The sequence below is a fragment of the Pristiophorus japonicus genome, unplaced genomic scaffold (assembly GCF_044704955.1).
Source record: "Pristiophorus japonicus isolate sPriJap1 unplaced genomic scaffold, sPriJap1.hap1 HAP1_SCAFFOLD_125, whole genome shotgun sequence".
Classification (NCBI taxonomy): Eukaryota; Metazoa; Chordata; class Chondrichthyes; family Pristiophoridae; genus Pristiophorus; species Pristiophorus japonicus.
The window spans coordinates 506,044-525,612 of NW_027250915.1; the positions used below are offsets into that span (position 1 = coordinate 506,044).

The window sequence follows — 19,569 nt, forward strand, 5'->3', positions numbered from 1 at the left end:
ATTTTCAGGATTCCTGGGATAAATCTCGACATTCCCAGTGTCAGAACCGGTTAAAATGGGTTACCAGGAAGAATTGGTGGAACATCGAGTTGTTATCACAACCAATCTGGACTGTAACTTGATGGCTAGAGACCTCTTCTGCAAATTCCAGTTGCATTTGGAGTGTGGAGATGATGGGATTATTGTAAAACAGGAAACCCTTAAGCGGCAGTATTATACCACTAGAACCCCTCAGTGGTGGTCTCTGGACCTGCCGCAGGCACCCTATCACGTGGCCCTAGCATACGATCGCAGTGGAAAGAATCAGGACCTGAAGAACTTTTATCAGGATCACGATGGGGAAGTGAAGGGAATTCTATTAAGGGCTAGAGTGACTGGACTGGAAAGAGAGGCAGATTTTGTGGATGTGGATAAGAATCTGTGGAAACAGCCCCTAACAATGGCACCCCATATTGCTCGTGAAGAATTAGACCCTCACCATGCTAAAGATTTGGGAGTTATGGTACGCAAGGCCATAGATGAGGCTGACCCTACCAGCCGGGATGTGCAAATCGTAAAACATGGCCGAACATACCAATTTCATGGAGACCCCGAGAAGGTTTTAACGACTCTGCAGCATCATACTGGCTCGGACATACCTGACTATGTGGATCCTCATGTGTGGGCAGAGAACCCCTCCCAAGTGGGTTATACTCCCATTGATCCGATTGAGATCCCACTACAGGGCAATGTGGACTGGCCCTCTATACGACAGAACCCACTGAAATCACAGGCAATCCTAAACTGACCTTTCTGCACTGTACTGCAATTAATCCGGCCTGTTTTCTTACTGAGCCACCCCAAGATGAGGAAGAACCCAGTCATGATTGTTTATGTATGTTGATGGAAGTAACTCTATTAATCCAGAAGATTCACGAATCTCAGGATACGCCATAGTAAACCAGGAGAATCAGGTCTTGTAATCTGCCACTTTTGAGACCGCCTATTCTGCTCAACAAGCTGAACTATTCGCACTCACCCGAGCCTGTATCTTGGCAAAGATCTCAAAGTCAATATCTATACCGACTCTAGGTATGCCTTTGGGGTGGCCCATGATTTCGGACAAGTATGGAAAAATAGGGGATTCCTAACCTCACAGGGGAATGAGATATCACATAAACATCTAGTATCTGATTTGTTGCAAGCCCTCATGTTCCCCAAACGCATTGCCATTGTCAAATGTACCGCCCACACTACCGGAAATTCTCTGGTTGATATAGGGAATCGTTGTCCTGACCAAGAGGCCAAACAGGCCTCTCGAGACTAACAGATGGTAGTGCCCAAAATTATGAGTCAGACTAAAAATCCTGCGAAGGATAAGTTAGCCTCGGAAAAACCAATGCCAACCATCCAAGATGTTATAAAAGCAAAGGAGGATGCTCCTGAAAAAGATAAACTGTTGTGGAAATATTATGCATGTACTTATGACAATATTTCTAAACTCTGGACCACTCCCGCGGAACAGACTTGCATGTCTGACAAATTGGCTCTATGGATTATTGAATGTATGCATTTTGCTACTCATTGTGGAGCAAGGACCACGAGTGACACACTTTTGGCTACTTGGGGGCACCCTAGACTTCAGGCGCTCACCCAGAACATCAGTAGTCGTTGCCTGGTTTGCCAGCAACATAATCCAGGGAAGGGAGTCCCCTGTGATTGGGGTAAAACACCCCTACCCGAAGGTCCCTTTGCGACATTTCAGTTGGACTATATTGAGTTGCAAAACGTTCACTGTTACAAATATGTGTTGGTAATAGTAGATGTGTTTAGCAGATGGATTGAAGCCTACCCTAAATTGGACAATAAGGCTCAAACTGTTGTTAAGGTGTTAATGAGGGAAATTGTTCCTAGATATGAGATCTCAGCTCGACTGATGACCACCTATGTTCTTTCTCTGACTCAGGCTCTGCGACTAGTTCACAACCAGGTTCAAGATACTCACCTCGACCTCCCAGTTTTACACGAATTGTCCCTCGTGGCACCAGGGAAGTATGGATTCGGAAGGGATTAGAGCCACAATGGGAGGGGCCTTTTCAGGTGTTACTCACTACCCCCACTGCAGCCAAGGTTGAGGGGAAAAGTGCCTGGGTTCACCTGCACCACTGCAAGCTCACCACCCTCTAACGAACCTATTTTACTGGTTATTCTAATTCCTGTTTCAGTTCCAGACTTCCTCTTCTCCATAGCTGAACAAGACCGTTGGCATCCAAATTGGAACGTGGACCAGTTTGAACTTTTACCCGTAGTGATAGACAGCCAGCTACTCCAACGGTGACCTGAGAAGAGAGACGGGAAAACTGAACTGTTTTAATCAGCAAAATAATTGGACTATTTATCTGAATCCTGAGCCATAAGATGAAGCTGTCTGTATGCCAAAGTCTGTATAAAGTGTTGATATATGACAGTTTCGGCGCATGGGAGTGGAGACAGAGACGAAAGCTACATGTCTTATGTTTATGCACAAAATGGGAACTTTTCTGGATATTAGGTGTGTTCACATTCCCTATACATTTTAGTCCTGGAATGATCCTAAGTGTTATCATGGAATGATAAAAGGGGGGAATGTGAATGTTTAAAATGTATAGAGACATTGAAGTTGAGAACATGGGAATTGTATAGGGACAGTATAAGCTAACAAAGAATTCATGGAGGAATAGCCATGACATCTCGGACTCGAGACTGCGAAATGTTACAACACTAACGCATATTGAAACAAAACCCACAGCTTGCAGAAAAACCTCAAGGTCTTATTAAATCATGTTATTAACTTGAAACATTAACAGAAGGTCTTTGTTTAAAATCAGACCATACTTAGGTCGGCTTATGAGTGGACAAAGGGAAAGAGGGACCAAAAGAGATAGGTTGAACTAGGATGTCACTCTAGCCCTATCTTGTTATCTTTTGCCGAGAATGTATAACTGTTGTCGCTTTACGATGTAACTTCACTTATCCATAGGGAGTGTGTACACTCGATCGAGAATGTATATCCTCTTTCTGATAAGTCTTGCCGGCCGGTAAAATAAAGACTGCTTTGTTCAAAGCACAAGAGGTATTCGACTCAGTAATTTTACTGAACCAGATTGAGGTAAAAGAATCCAGGAATTAAAAGGACGGGGAGTTGAATCGTTTCTCACAATCCCCATATTTACAGGGTTTCTACCCAGTGTGACTGCACTTGTGTCTCTCCAGTTTGGACGATTGGCTGAAGCCACACACAGAGCATGTGTACCATTTCTCCCCACTGTAAACGGTGCCTTCTGCTTCCATGGTCAAAAGCTGATGATATTCCAGTCCCGATGTATCGAGTGACTGTCAGATCTTGAGGTGATGTTTGGTTTGAACTTCCAGTCTACAAATCCTCCCCTTTTAACATCCTGTAAAGTGAATTTCAAACAGGAGAAGTGAGTGTGAGAGAGAACCCACAAAAACACAAAGGCAGGTTGTGAAATTGAGCTTAATGAGTCTGTTCATTTATGGGGCCGGCACGAGAAAAAAATGACCATGAAAGCTGCTGGATTGTTGTAAAAACACATCTGGGTCAGTACTGTCCTTCGGGGAAGGGAACCCACCTCCCTCGACAGGCCCACATGGGAAACTGTTGGTCCCACTGGGCCCAGAAGTACTGGGGGTGAAACCCAGCAGCTTCTCCCCCTCTCCATCCAACTCAAACTGATGTAACAAACAGACCCACACAGGAGGCCAGTGAGTGACTTCCACATCCAGCGCCCACCTGATACAGAGCGGCTGGGAATTGCTGGACCTGCTGCAAAAATGTAAGTTGTTGTATTCCTGGTGTGGGGGAGGTGCTGGGTCCGGTGGCTCTGAGTCAGGCCCCGAGAGCCACACTCGGTGTTGCCCGGGGACCAAGAGCCGCACTCGGTGTTACTCGGGGACTGAGAGCCGCACTCAGTGTTGCCCGGGGACTGAGAGCCGCACTCGGTGTTGCCCGGGGATTGAGAGCCACACTTGGTGTTGCCCGGGGACTGAGAGCCACACTCGGTGTTGCCCGGGGACCGAGAGCCACACTCGGTGTTGCCCGGGGACTGAGAGCCACACTCGGTGTTGCCCGGGACTGAGAGCCACACTCGGTGTTGCCCGGGGACTGAGAGCCACACTCGGTTAAAAAGGAGGCAGACAAAAAGCAGGAAACTTTCGACCAGTCAGCCTAACAGCTGTGGTTGGGAAAATGTTGAAGAGTTCATTCTTAAAGAAGCATTAGCACGACATTTGGAAAAACATAATTCGGTCAGGCAGAGTCAGCATGGAATTATGACGGGAAAGTTAAGTTTGACAAATTTGCTTGAATTCTTTGAGCATGTAGCGAACATAGAAACATAGAAAAATAGGTGCAGGAGTAGGCCATTCGGCCCTTCGAGCCTGCACCACCATTCAATATCATGGCTGATCATTCCTTCGGTACCCCTTTCCTGCTACCTCTCCATACCTCTTGATCCCCTTAACCGTAAGAGCCATATCTAACTCCCTCTTGAATATATCCAGTGAACTGGCCTCAACAACTCTCTGCGGCAGGGAATTCCACAGGTTAACAACTCTCTTGAGTGAAGAAGATTCTCCTCATCTCAGTCCTAAATGGCCTACCCCTTATCCTAAATGCAATGATTATTTTCATTTTTGGTGTTATTCAAAACAGGTGGACTTGGAACTTGGAACTTGAAATTCACAGCAAATCAAAACTTTAAAAAATTTGAAGAAAATATGCAATAGTAGCCAACTAAATCAGTTCTCTATTAGGCAATGGCATACGTCATCAAACTCCTTCTCTGCTTGTACCATGTTGAAAAAAATTCTGAAAGAAATATTTTTGTCCTCAATTATCAGTCTATTTTTAAACAGTATGCGAAAGTTCTAATTTTATCTCATCTCAAAATCACTAATCCATCATTCAGACCAGGCCTGGACATTTGGAAGAAATGCATTCTTTCTATTTTTGTCTTGTACAATACCAAACCTTCAGGAATTCATTTTTCACATTTGGTCGGTCAGTTTCTCCTCAACACTGTCAGAGGTGCTTTCGATGAATTATGTTCCACTTCACATCATGGGCCAGGGTGGATAAAGTGGGTGTGGTGTATTTGGACTTCCAGAAGGCATTTGCAAGGTGCCACATAAAAGGTTTCTGCACAAGATAAAAGTTCACGGGGCTGGGGGTAATATATTAGCATGGATAGAGGATTGGCTAACTAACAGACAACAGAGAGTCTGGGTAAATGGTTCATTCTCGGGTTGGCAATCAGTAATGAGTGGGGTGCCGCAGGTATCAGTGCTGGGACCCCAACTATTTACAATCTATATTAACGACTTGGAAGAAGGGACCGAGGGGCCACTGTACAGCAAAATTCTAAAAGGACAAAGTGTATTAAAAAAACAAGCCTGAAGGCTTTGTATCTTAATGCAGGGAGTATGCGTAATAAGGTGGATGAATTAACTGTGCAAATAGATGTTAACAGATATGATGTGATTGGGATTCCGGAGACGTGGCTCCAGGATGATCAGGGCTGGGAACTCAACATCCATGGGTATGCAACAATTCAGGAAGGATAGAATAAAAGGAAAAGGAGGTGGGGTAGCATTGCTGGTTAAAGAGGAGATTAATGCAATAGTTAGGAAGGACATTTGCTTGGATGATGTGGAATCTATATGGGTAGGGCTGCAGAACACTAAAGGGCAAAAAACGTAAGTGGGAGTTGTGTACGGACGTCCAAACTGTAGTAGTGATGTTGGGGAGGGCATCAAACAGGAAATTAGGGGTGCGTGCAATAAAGGTGCAGCAGTTATAATGGGTGACTATAATATGCATATAGATTGGGCTAACCAAACTGGAAGCAATACGGTGGAGGAGGATTTCCTGGAGTGCATAAGGGATGGTTTTCTAGACCAATATGTCGAGGAGCCAACTAGGGGGGAGGCCATGTTAGACTGGGTGTTGAGTAATGAGAGAGGATTAATTAGCAATCTCGTTGTGCGAGGCCCCTTGGTGGAATTCTGCATTAGGATGGAGAATGAAACCGTTAATTCAGAGACCATGGTCCAGAACTTAAAGAAGGGTAACTTTGAAGGTATGAGGCGTGAATTGACTAGGATAGATTGGCGAATGATACTTAAGGGTTGACTGTGGATGGGCAATGGCAGACATTTAGAGACCGCATGGATGAACTACAACAATTGTACATTCCTATCTGGCGTAAAAATAACAAAAGGGAAGGTGGCTCAACCGTGGCTATCAAGGGAAATCACGATAGTATTAAAGCCAAGGAAGTGGCAAACAAATTGGCCACAAATAGCAGTGAACCTGGGGACTGGGAGAAATTTAGAACTCAGCAGAGGAGGGTCAAAGGGTTTGATTAGGGCAGGGAAAATGGAGTACGAGAAGAAGCTTGCAGGGAACATTAAGACTACTGCAAAAGTTTCGATAGATATGGAAAGAGAAAAAGGTTAATAAAGCCAAACGTAGGTCCCCTGCAGTCAGAATCAGGGGAAGTCATAACAGAGTACAAAGAAATGGCAGACCAATTGAACAAGTACTTGGTTCGGTATTCATGAAGGAGGACACAAACATCCTTCCGGATATAAAAGGGGTCAGAGGGTCTAGTAAGAAGGAGGAACTGAGGGAAAGCCTTATTAGTCGGGAAATTGTGTTAGAAAAATTGATGGGATTGAAGGCGGATAAATCCCCAGGGCCTGATTGACTGCATCCCAGAGTACTTAAGGAGGTGGCCCTGGAAATAGCGGATGCATTGACAGTTATTTTCCAACATTCCATTGACTCTGGATCAGTTCCTATCGAATGGAGGGTAGCCAATGTAACCCCACTTTTTAAAAAAGGAGGGAGGGAGAAAACAGGGAATTATAGACAGGTCAGCCTGACATCGGTAGTGGGTAAAATGATGGAATCAATTATTAAGGATGTCATAGCAGCGCATTTGGAAAGAGGTGACATGATAGGTCCAAGTCAGCATCGATTTGTGAAAGGGAAATAATGCTTGACAAATCTTGTGGAATTTTTTGAGGATGTTTCCAGTAGAGTGGACAAGGGAGAACCAGTTGAGGTGGTATATTTGGACTTTCAGAAGGCTTTCGACAAGGTCGCACACAAGAGATTAATGTGCAAAGTTAAAGCACATGGGATTGGGGGTAGTGTGCTGACATGGATTGAGAACTGGTTGTCAGACAGGAAGTAAATATTAGGAGTAAATGGGTACTTTTCGGAATGGCAGGCAGTGACTAGTGGGGTACCGCAAGGTTCTGTGCTGGGGCCCCAGCTGTTTACACTGTACATTAATGATTTAGACGAGGGGATTAAATGTAGTATCTCCAAATTTGCGGATGACACTAAGTTGGGTGGCAGTGTGAGCTGCGAGGAGGATGCTATGAGGCTGCAGAGTGACTTGGATAGGTTAGGTGTGTGGGCAAATGCATAACAGATGAAGTATAATGTGGATAAATGTGAGATTATCCACTTTGGTGGTAAAAACAGAGAGACAGACTATTATCTGAATGGTGACAGTTTAGGAAAAGTGGAGGTGCAAGGAGACCTGGGTGTCATGGTACATCAGTCAATGAAGGTTTGCATGCAGGTGCAGCAGGCGGTTAAGAAAGCAAATGGCATGTTGGCGTTCATAGCGAGGAGATTTGAGTACAAGGGCAGGGAGGTGTTGCTACAATTGTACAGGGCCTTGGTGAGGCCACACCTGGAGTATTTTGTACAGTTTTGGTCTCCTAACTTGAGGAAGGACATTCTTGCTATTGAGGGAGTGCAGCAAAGGTTCACCAGACTGATTCCCGGGATGGCGGGACTGACCTATCAAGAAAGATTGGATCAACTGGGCTTGTATTCACTGGAGTTCAGAAGAATGAGAGGGGACCTCATAGAAATGTTTAAAATTCTGATGGGTTCAGACAGGTTAGATTCAGGAAGAATGTTCCCAATGTTGGGGAAGTCCAGAACCAGGGGTCACAGTCTAAGGATAAGGGGTGAGCCATTTAGGAACGAGATGAGGAGAAACTTCTTCACCCAGAGAGTGGTGAACCTGTGGAATTCTCTCCCACAGAAAGTTATTGAGGCCAGTTCACAAAATATATTCAAAAAGGAGTTAGATGAAGTCTTTACTACGAAGGGAATCAGGGGGTATGTCGAGAAAGCAGGAATGGGGTACTGAAGTAGCATGTTCAGCCATGAACTCATTGAATGGTGGTGCAGGCTAGAAGGGCCGAATGGCCTACTCCTGCACCTATTTTCTTTGTTTCTATGTAAGTAGCCAAGTTTTCTGACGATACAAAGATGGGAGCAAAAGCAATGTGTGAGGAGGACACAATAAATCTGCAAAAGGACACAGATAGGCTCAGTAAGTGGGCAATAATTTGGCAGATGGAGTATAATGTTGGAAAGTGTGAAGTGATGCACGATGGCTGAAAAAAAATCAAAGAGCAAGTTATTATTTGAATGGAGAAAGATTGCAAAGTGATGCAGTCCAACGGGACTTGGGGGTACTTGTGCATGAAACACAAAAGGTTAGAATGCAGGTACAGCACGTGATCAGGAAGACCAATGCAATCTTGGCCTTTATTGCAAAGGGGCTGGAGTATAAAAGCAGGGAGGTCTTGCTACAGTTACACAGGGTATTGGTCAGGCCACACCTGGAATACTGCGTGCAGTTTTGGTTTCCATATTCATGAAAGGATATACTTGCTTTGAGGAAGTTGAGAGAAGATTCAGTTGGTTGATTCCAGAGATGAGGGGTTGACTTATGAGAAAATGTTGAGGAGGTTGGGCCTCTACTCATTGAATTCAGAAGAATGGATGAGAGATGAATTATCGAAACGTATAAGATTATGAGGGGGCTTGAAAACGTAGTCGCAGAGAGGATGTTTTCACTGATATGGGAGACTAGAACTAGGGGGCATAATAGAAACATAGAAACATAGAAAATAGGTGCAGGAGTAGGCCATTCGGCCCTTCTAGCCTGCACCGCCATTCAATGAGTTCATGGCTGAACATTCAACTTCAGTACCCCATTCCTGCTTTCTCGCCATACCCCTTGATCCCCCTAGCAGTAAGGACCTCATCTAACTCCTTTTTGAATATATTTAGTGAATTGGCCTCAACAACTTTCTGTGGTAGAGAATTCCACAGGTTCACCACTCTCTGGGTGAAGAAGTTCCTCCGCATCTCGGTCCTAAATGGCTTACCCCTTATCCTTAGGCTGTGACCCCTGGTTCTGGATTTCCCCAACATTGGGAACATTCTTCCTGCATCTAACCTGTCTAACCCCGTCAGAATTTTATATGTTTCTATGAGGTCCCCTCTCATTCTTCTGAACTCCAGTGAATACAAGCCCTGTTGATCCAGTCTTTCTTGATAGGTCAGTCCCGCCATCCCGGGAATCAGTCTGGTGAACCTTCGCTGCACTCCCTCAATAGCAAGAATGTCCTTCCTCAGGTTAGGAGACCAAAATTGTACACAATACTCCAGGTGTGGCCTCACCAATGCCCTGTACAACTGTAGCAACACCTCCCTGCCCCTGTACTCAAATCCCCTTGCTATGAAGGCCAACATGCCATTTGCTTTCTTAACCGCCTGCTGCACCTGCATGCCAACCTTCAATGACTGATGTACCATGACACCCAGGTCTCTTTGCACCTCCCCTTTTCCTAATCTGTCACCATTCAGATAATAGTCTGTCTCTCTGTTTTTACCACCAAAGTGGATAACCTCACATTTATCCACATTATACTTCAGCTGCCATGCATTTGCCCACTCACCTAACCTATCCAAGTCGCTCTGCAGCCTCACAGCATCCTCCTCGCAGCTCACACTGCCACCCAACTTAGTGTCATCCGCAAATTTGGAGATACTACATTTAATCCCCTCATCTAAATCATTAATGTACAGTGTAAACAGCTGGGGCCCCAGCACAGAACCTTGCGGTACCCCACTAGTCACTGCCTGCCATTCTGAAAAGTACCCATTTACTCCTACTCTTTGCTTCCTGTCTGACAACCAGTTCTCAATCCATGTCAGTACACTACCCCCAATCCCTTGTGCTCTAACTTTGCACATCAATCTTAGAATAAGGGCCCCCCCATTTTAAAACTGAGAGGAGGAGGAATTTTTTCTCTGAGCGTTGTAAACCTGTGAAATTTGCTGCCTCAGAGAGCTGTGCAAGCTGGGACATTGAATATATTTAAGACAGAGATAGACAGTGTCTTAACTGATAAGGGAATAAGGGGTTAGGGGAACGGGCAGGGAAGTGAAGCTGAGTCCATGATCGGATCAGACATGATTGTATTAAATGGCAGAGCACATTCGAGAAGCCCTATGGCCTACTCCTGCTCCTATTTCTTATGTTCTTATTTTCTTATATAGTGGGTGTCTGTTATGGGAGTGTGGATTTGACTCTATCTGTCTACCTCTGGTATGTGAATGAGGGTTTTACTCTATGTTAGTTTCTGATACGAGAGGTGGATTTTATCCTGTACAAGTCAATTTCTGGTCATTGCCTGTGGGTTTCATTCTGTATCAAAAAGGGCCACATTACAACATAATTCTAAAAGGACAAAGAGTGTTAAAAAAACAAGCCTGAAGGATCTGAGTCTCAAAGCGAGAAGCATTTGTAATAAGGTGGATGAATTAACTGCGCAGATAGCTGTTAACGGATATAATGTAATTGGGATTACAGAGACATGGCTTCAGAGTAACCAAAGCTGGGAATATAACATCCAGGAGTATTCAATAATCAGGAAGAATAGCCAGAAAGGAAAAGGAGGTGGGGTAGCGTTCATGGTTAAAGAGGAGGTTAATGCAATAGTAAGGAAGGACATTAGCTGGGATGATGTGGAATCTATATGGGTAGAGCTGCGAAACATCGAAGGGCAGAAAACGTTAGTTGGGGTTGTGTACAGACCACCAAACAGTAGTAGGGAGGTTGGGGATGGAAATTAAGGACACGTGCAATAAGGGTACAGCAGTTATCATGGGTGACTTTAACCTACATATTGATTGGGCTAATCAAACTTGTAGCAATACTGTGGTGGAAAATTTCCTAGAGTGTATAAGGGATGGTTTTCTAGACCAATATGTCGAGGAACCTATGAGAGAGCAGGCCATCCTAGACTGGGTTTTGTGTAACGAGAGAGGATTAATTAGCAATCTGGTCTTGCATGGCTCCTTGGGGAAGAGTGACCATAATATGGCAGAATTCGTCATTAAAATGGAGAGCAACCCAGTTAACTCAGAGACTAGGGTCCTGAACTTAAAGGAAACTTCGATGGTATGAGACGTGATTTGGATAGGATAAACTGGCGAATGAAACTTAAAGGGTTGACGGTGGATAGGCAATGGCAGACATTTAAAGATCACTTGGATGAATTACAACTATTGTATATCCCTGTCTGGCGTAAAAAATAAAACTGGAACGGTGGCTCAACCATGGCTAACAAGGGAAATTAGGGACAGTGTTAAATCCAAGGAAGAGGCATAGAAATTGGCCTGAAAAAGCAGCAAACCTAAGGACTGGGAGAAATTTAGAATTCAGCAGAGGAGGACTAAGGATGTAATTAGGAGGGGAAAATAGAATACGAGAGTAAGCTTGCAGGGAACATAAAAACTGACTGCAAAAGCTTCTATAGATATGTGAAGAGAAAAAGATTGATGAAGTCTAATGTCGGCCCCTTGCAGTCAGAATCAGGCGATTTCATAATGGGGAACAAGGAAATGGCAGACCAACTGAACAAATACTTTGGTTCTGTCTTCAGTAAGGAAGACACGAATAACCTCCCAAAAATACTAGGGGACCGAGGGTCTAGCGGGAAGGAGGAACTGAGGGAAATCCTTATTAGTCAGGAAAAGCTTGTAGGGAAACTGATGGGATTGAAGGCCAATAAATCCCCAGGGTCTGACAGTCTGCATCCGAGAGTAGTTAAAGAAGTGGCCCTAGAAATAATGGATGCATTGGTGGTCATTTTTCAAAATTCCATGAACTCTGGATCAGTACCTATGGATTGGAGGGTAGCTAATGTAACCCCACTTTTTAAAGAAGGAGGGAGAGAGAAAACAAGGAATTATAGACCGGTTAGCCTGACATCGGTGGTGGGGAAAATGCTGGAATCAATTATTAAAGATGTAATAGCAGAGCATTTGGAAAGCAGTGACAGGATCGGTCCAAGTCAGCATGGATTTATGAAAGGGAAATCATGCTTGACAAATCTTCTAGAGGTTTTTGAGGATGTAACTGGTAGAGTGGATAAGGGAGAACCAGTGGATTTGGTGTATTTGGAATTTCAAAAGGCTTTTGACAAGGTCCCACACCAGAGATTAGTGTGCAAAATTAAAGCACATGGTATTGGGGGTAATGTACTGACGTGGAGGCAGAACTGGTTGGCAGACAGGACGCAAAGAGTGAGAATAAACAGATCCTTTTCAGAATGGCAGGCAGTGACTAGTGGGGTGCCACAAGGTTCAGTGCTGGGACCGCAGCTATTTACAATATATATTAATGATTTAGACGATGGAATTGAAAGTAATATCTCCAAGTTTGCAGATGACACGAAGCTGGGTGGCAGTGTGAGCTATGAGGAGGATGCGAAGAGGCTGCAGGGTGAATTGGACAGGTTAGGTGAGTGGGCAATTGCATGGCAGATGCAGGAAAATGTGGATAAATGTGAGGTTATTCACTTTGGTGGCAAAAACAGGAAGGCAGATTATTACCTGAATGGTGACAGATTAGTAAAATGGGTGGTTCAAAGAGACCTGGGTGTCATGGTACATCAGTCACTGAAGGTAGGCATGCAGGTGCAGCAGGCAGTAAAGAAAGCAACTGGCATGCTGGCCTTCATAGCGAGAGGATTTGAGTGTAGGAGCAGGGAGGTGTTACTGCAGTTGTGCAGGGCCTTGGTGAGACCACACCTTGAGTATGATGTGCAGTTTTGGTCTCTTAATCTGAGCAAGGACGTACTTGCTATTGAGGGAGTGCAGTGAAGGTTCACCAGGATAATTCCCGGGATGGCAGGACTGACATTTGAAGAAAGACTGGATCAGCTAGGCTAACACTCACTGGAATTTAGAAGAATGAGAGGGGATCTCATAGAAACATATAAAATTATGACAGGACTGGACAGGTTAGATGCAGGAAGAATGTTCCTGATTTTGGGAAAGTCCTGAACCAGGGGTCACAGTCTAAGGATAAGGGGTAAGTCATGTCGGACTGAAATGAGGAGAAACTTTTTCACCCAGAGAGTGGTAAACCTGTGCAATTCTCTATCACAGAAAGTTGTGGAGTCCAGTTCGTTGGATATATTCAAGAGGGAGTTAGATGTGGCCCTTACGGCTAAGGGGATCAATGGATAGGGAGAGAAAGCGGGAGTGGGGTACTGAAGTTGCATGATCAACCATGATTATATTGAATGGCGGTGCAGGCTCGAAGGGCCAAATGACCTGCTCCTGCACCTATTTTCTATGTTTCTTTCCATTCTTGGTGTGTGATGTTATTTTGCGCTGTATCTGTCCATCTGTTATGTGAATGTGAGCTCTACTCCATACCCGTCATTCTCCAGTATATTAGTATTGTTTTACTGTGTACCACCAATTCCTGATAGAGTATTTGCTTTTCTTTTTAACTGTCAATTTGTGTTATGGAGGTGAGTGTTTATGTTGACTCGGTCGGTCTCTGGTAAATGAGTCTGAGTTTTACTCTATATCTATCTGTCTCTGCTATGAGTGTGGTCCTTTCTCTGTATCTCTCCATTTCTGTTATGGGAATCTGGGTTTTATTCTGTACCTGTCACGTTCTGACATGTGATTGTGGGCCTCACTCTATAACTGCCAGTTTCTGCTTAATTGTGAGTGGACTTTCCTTTGTACCTGTCAGTTTCTGGAATGAAAGAGAGATCTTCACCCTGTACCTGTCAATTACTGGTTCGTGAGTCTGGGCATGTCACTGTATGTCAATTTGTATATGGGAATATGGATTGTAATATGTCAGCCTCTGATATGTGAGTGTGGGTTTTATACTGTATCACTCAGTCGCTCATATGTGAGTATGGGTTTTATACCGTATCACTCAGTCTCTGATATGCAAGTGTGTGTATTTTTCTGTAACTGTCAGGTTTTGTTGTGTGTTCAGGTATAATCTGTGCTTCTCAGTTTCTGCTATGTTCGACTGTACCTATTTGTTCCTGCTACTTGATTGTGTTTTAGACAGTACCTGTCAGTTCCTGCTATGTGAGTGTGGAATTTACTCTGTATCAGCTAGTCTCTAGTATGTGAACGTGAGAATTAATTTTACTTTTAACCTGTATTTCTCTGATATGTGAATAAAGATTTTGCCTTCTCTGTGTCATTTTTTTCTGATGTGTGTGTGTGGGTTTTACTCTGCCCCGATCAGTTTCTGAGATGCAAGTAACAATTTTACTTACTGCCTTTCAGTTTTCCGACATGTGCACATGGGATTTACACTTTACCTGTCAATCTCTGGTATGCAAGTGGGGATTTTATTCTGTTACTGTCACTTTCATATATGTGGGTGTGTGTATCTGTCAGTCTATGCTACGGGAATGTGGGTTTTATTCTGCACCTGTCATCTTCTGGTATGTTCGGGGGGTTTAAATACTGAATCCGTCAGATTCTGAAACATGAATATGGCTTTTGCTCTGTAACCATCAGCTTCTGATATGCGAGTGTGGTTTATACATTCCATTGGACATTTTTTCTGATAGATGATTGTCTTTTATTCTCTACCTGCCAGTTTCTGGCAAGTGAGTGTGTGTGTTTAATGTACCTGTCAGTGTGATCTGTTTCAATGGTGAAACAGCATGTGATTCTACTGCTCCATGTGGCTGTAAGATTCACAATGTAACTCTGCCACTTCGGATCACTGTGGGACTGACAGCTTCTGCTGTCTGTGACAATAGGATTGAGGCCAGTTCTGAGTCTCTGCGCTCTGTGAGTGATAATCTACTTACTGTGTGTGAGAAGGAGCTGCCTGCACTGTTCCTTGTGTTCCGGGTGGAGGAAAGCTCACATTTGTTCAGGCTGGTTGAAGAATTTTGCTCTGAGAATAATAATACGAGAACATTATTAGTTCTAAGAGATGGATGCGGGGGAGAATATGAGGGAGCGACAATGTATCTCTCGACCACCAGCAACATGGTTCTGGAGAAACAATATAACTGGTCTTTAAAATATCTTCTCCCACACTCCTCTCCTGGTGCCTGCAATAGATGCACTTTGCAAAACTCCCCACATCCTCACTGACAGGTGTGTTTCCACTGCTCACTGTCCAAGAACTACTTTCACGGTGAGATTGGAACTGAATCAGGAACATTCACTGCTGATTTAGGGAAAGAAAGCAGCAATGATTGGAAAGAGCGAGATGGTTTACTTTCTCTGTTACCTTACACTGTCCACACACAGCCCGAGAATGGCCTCCCCCTTCCCCCACTCACACCATGTCCCGGAACTAGTTCCTGCTCCACTCTGCCTCTTACACACAGCCCCCGAGGGAACTAAACCAGGAACGTTCACTCCTGGTTTGGAGAGAGAAAGCAGCAGATTGTAAACAGCAGATTCTGCTCATTCTGTCTCCCTTACCCTGGATACACGCTCCACACACAGCCCGAGAATGGCCTCTCCCTTCCCCCACTCACACCACACACTGACACTGACTCTTGGTCCACTCTGCCTCTTACACACAGCCCCCGACTCCCCCTGAACTCCCCCCGGACTCAATGCCGATCTCTGAGCCCATCTGCGGACACACTCCCAAAGTGCTGCGCTGCTGTAAGGAGGCTGCTGCTCGCTGCCTTACCCCGGGGAAACAGTGTCACCATTCCCGGCTGTTTTAAACCATCTTCTTCTGCTCACTGAGTGAATGGCGATCACAAGCAGTGCTGGGGGAGGGGAGGGCGCATTCGCTCTTCTGCTCACTGGGAATGACACAGGGGGTGGGGCTGAACTGTGCATGTGCAGCTCTCTGCAATAATTCAATCTGTAAAAATCAAAGTGCACTTTTCCCAATTTACTTTTATCAGAATCTGAGCAAAGGAACTGGGCCTGTGGGGAAAGGATAGAGAATGATTAAAGCTGCAAGCCTTGTCCCTTGGAGATGATCAATTTGGGATCATTCCGTGCAGGGTGTTTCTCTCCATTAGCCCGTCTTCACAAAGCAATCCTGCAGCAACATCGGAGGGACGAGGGAGTGGGAGTGTTTGCTGGGACCGTGCAGGAGTTAATATCTGACAGAAACAATCCAAGATCAGTTGAATTAGAGTAAAACACTCGGTCACTGAGAGTAATACCGAAGTGTATAATCAAGGGGCTTTTGTGAGGGAAGAACTTAATACAATAACAATTCATAATGAAGTAGTACTCGGTAAAATAATGGGACTAAAGGCAGACAATTCACCTTGCCCTGATGGTTTACATCGTAGGATCTTAAGAGAAGTGGCTGCAGAGATAGTGGACACATTAGTTGTAATCTACCAAAATTCCCTGGATTCTGGGGCAGTCCCAACAGATTGGAAAACCGAAAATGTAACGCCTATATTTAAAAAAGGAGGCAGACAAAAAGCAGGAAACTAAAGACCAGTTAGCCTAACATCTGTCATTGGGAAAGTGCTGGAGACCATTATTAAGGAAGCAGTAGCGGGACATTTGGAAAAGCTTGATTCAATCAAACAGAGTCAGTATGGCTTCATGAAAGGGAAATCATGTTTGACAAATTTGCTGGAGTTCTTTGAGGATGTAATGAGTAGGATGGATAAGGCGGAACCAGTGGATGTGGTGTATTTAGATTCCCAGAAGGCATTTGATAAGGTGGGACATAAAAGGTTACTGCACAAGATAAAAGCTCACTGGGTTGGGGGCAGTATATTAGCACAGATAGAGGATTGGTTAACTAACAGAAAACAGAGAGTCGGGATAAATGGGTCTTTTTCTGGTTGGCAAATGGTAACCAGTGGGGTGCCGCAGGAATCGGTGCTATGTCCTCAACTATTTACAATCTATATTAATGACTTGGAAGAAGGGACCGAGAGTAATGTAGCCAAGTTTGCTGATGATACAAAGATGGGTGGGAAAGCAAATTGAGGACAAAAAAAATTTGCAAAGGGATATAGACAGGGTAAATGAGTGGGCAAAAATTTGTCACATGGAGTATAATATGGGAAAATGTGAGGTTATCCACTTTGGCAGAAATAATAGAAAAGCAAATTATAATTTAAATGGAGAAAAATTGCAAAGTGCTACAGGACAGAGAGACCTGAGGTTGTTTGTGCATAAAACACAAAAAGTTAGTATGCAGGTTCAGGAAGTAGTCAGGAAGGTAAATGTAATGTTGGCCTTTATTGTCAGGGGGATAGAATAAAAAGCAGAGAAGTCCTGCTCCAAGTGTACAGGGTGTTGGTGGGACCACACCTGGAACACTGTGTGTTTAAGCAGAGAAGTCCTGCTCCAAGTTTACAGGGTATTGGTGAGACCACACCTGGAACACTGTGTGTTTAAGCAGAGAAGTGCTGCTCCAAGTGTACAGGGTATTGGTGGGACCACACCTGGAACACTGTGTGTTTAAGCAGAGAAGTCCTGCTCCAAGTGTGCAGGGTATTGGTGGGACCACACCTGGAACACTGTGTGTTCAAGCAGAGAAGTCCTGCTCCAAGTGTACAGGGTATTGGTGAGACCACACCTGGAATACTGTGTGTTTAAGCAGAGAAGTCCTGCTCCAAGTGTACAGGGTATTGGTGGGACCACACCTGGAATACTGTGTGTTTAAGCAGAGAAGTCCTGCTCCAAGTGTACAGGGTATTGGTGGGACCACACCTGGAACACTGTGTGTTTAAGGAAGGATATACTTACACTGGAGGCTGTTCAGAGGTTGATTCCGGCGAGGAGGGGGTTCTCTGATGAGGACAGGTTGAGAAGGTTGGGACGATACACTTTGGAGATCAGAACAATGAGAGAAATCCGAGGTGTGAGAATAAAATAACTCAGCTCTTACTTTACCAAGATGGCCGCGCATGCGCTTTGCTGCTCACTGAACCAAGATGGCGGAGGACTGACCCTGCCTTCCTGTACAAAGATGGCCGCCGTTACCCGGGACCTGTGACCGGGAGAAAGCCTCGAGGCTGCAGCCGCCGATATTCCGGTTATTATTCCGGGCTTCCGGCGGGCACCAGGTGTTTCTGAAGCCTCCCCGGCTCCCCGCTGGTCCTTTACTCCCCTCCGCCCCGCGGAGTAGGAGCTGTTTGGCGGAACACTATTCATCACAGCCGCTCCGCCATTACACGCACCGCGCATGCTCCAAATACAGCCAGGTCTCGCACCTGCGCACTGGGCCCCTGTAGTCTGGGCTCGGCACATTCTCCATCGCGGGGAATGCTGGGTAAATACCCAAGACCACCTCAGTGACTGGGACAGGATTTACTGGGCCCCCATTGGGCACTGAACATGTTCATTCTGGCCCTCAGTCATTGTTCCTGCTGCTCTGTATAACCCTGTCCCTGAGCTGGACAGTAATGTTCTGTCTCAGGATTGTTTCAAACACCCTGTGTCCAATATTGGATTTCTCCACAAAAATAGCCTCGTTAATGTTCTCTTCACTTCCATTCTGGGACTTTTCTTACTCTAGATTGTTTCACTTCTCACGTAATTCATCTTTTCCCACATCAAATCCCAAACTTGTTTCATTTGAGTATCCGGCTTGTGGATGTCTCAGACTGAACCGGCGTGTCTCACTTTACACTCATTTAACGTTCCTTTCAACCAACCCTTGAAAGAACTATCTTGTGTAAGAATGTAAATCTGTTATTTTCTGTATTTAACGATTTTTGAATGTGGTTAATAGATCTTCACACATACTGCATGTGATCAACTTTGAAATGTTCTGACCTTTGAAATTGCCTTTGCTAATTTTGATGGGTTAGTTGAGTACAATTACTTGTTACTAACATACCTTGCAATATTTCTTGCATCAAAATAATTGTTTAAATACTTCATTTATCAGGTCTTTAGGTTCCCCACTGATCTCTGTTTCTTCTTGTGGGGGAATCTAGAACTCGGTGGCAAAGCCTGAGCAAAAGGGGGCGCCCATTTAAAATGGAAATGAAGAGGAATTTCTTCTCTTAGAGGGTCGTGAATCTTTGAAATTCTCTACCCCAAAGAACAGTGGAGTCTGGGTCATTGAAAATATTTAAGTTGCAGATAGCGTGCTTTTTGAAAGAGAGTGATGTCAAGGTTTATGAGGAGATGGCAGGGAAGCGAAATTGAGGCTAAGATCAGATCAGCCAAGATCTTATTGAATGGCGGGGTGGGCTGAAGGGGCCAGATGGCTTCTGCTGCCCCTATTTCTTATATTCTTAGCGTTGGTTAGGGGCTGGGTTTAGATGTAAGTTTAGTGGTTGTGTTTTGTGGTTATTTGTTAAGATTGGGATTAGTGATTGGGATCGTCAATAGGATATTCGGCTTAGGATTTAATGATTAACTTAGAAAGCACTATTGGCAATATAGGTGTTATTGGA

The 19,569-nt window shown here is 44.6% G+C and overlaps 1 long non-coding RNA gene across 1 annotated transcript; it reads right to left on the minus strand.

Moving 5' to 3' along the window:
* Window positions 1–2,806: 2,806 nt before the first annotated feature.
* On the minus strand, window positions 2,807–18,302 carry LOC139242215 (uncharacterized). The gene is made up of 3 exons (XR_011589142.1): window positions 17,909–18,302; window positions 15,019–15,107; window positions 2,807–3,416 (listed from the first exon to the last, which is right to left on the minus strand). It is a non-coding gene; the product is annotated as an uncharacterized lncRNA (long non-coding RNA).
* Window positions 18,303–19,569: the final 1,267 nt, after the last annotated feature.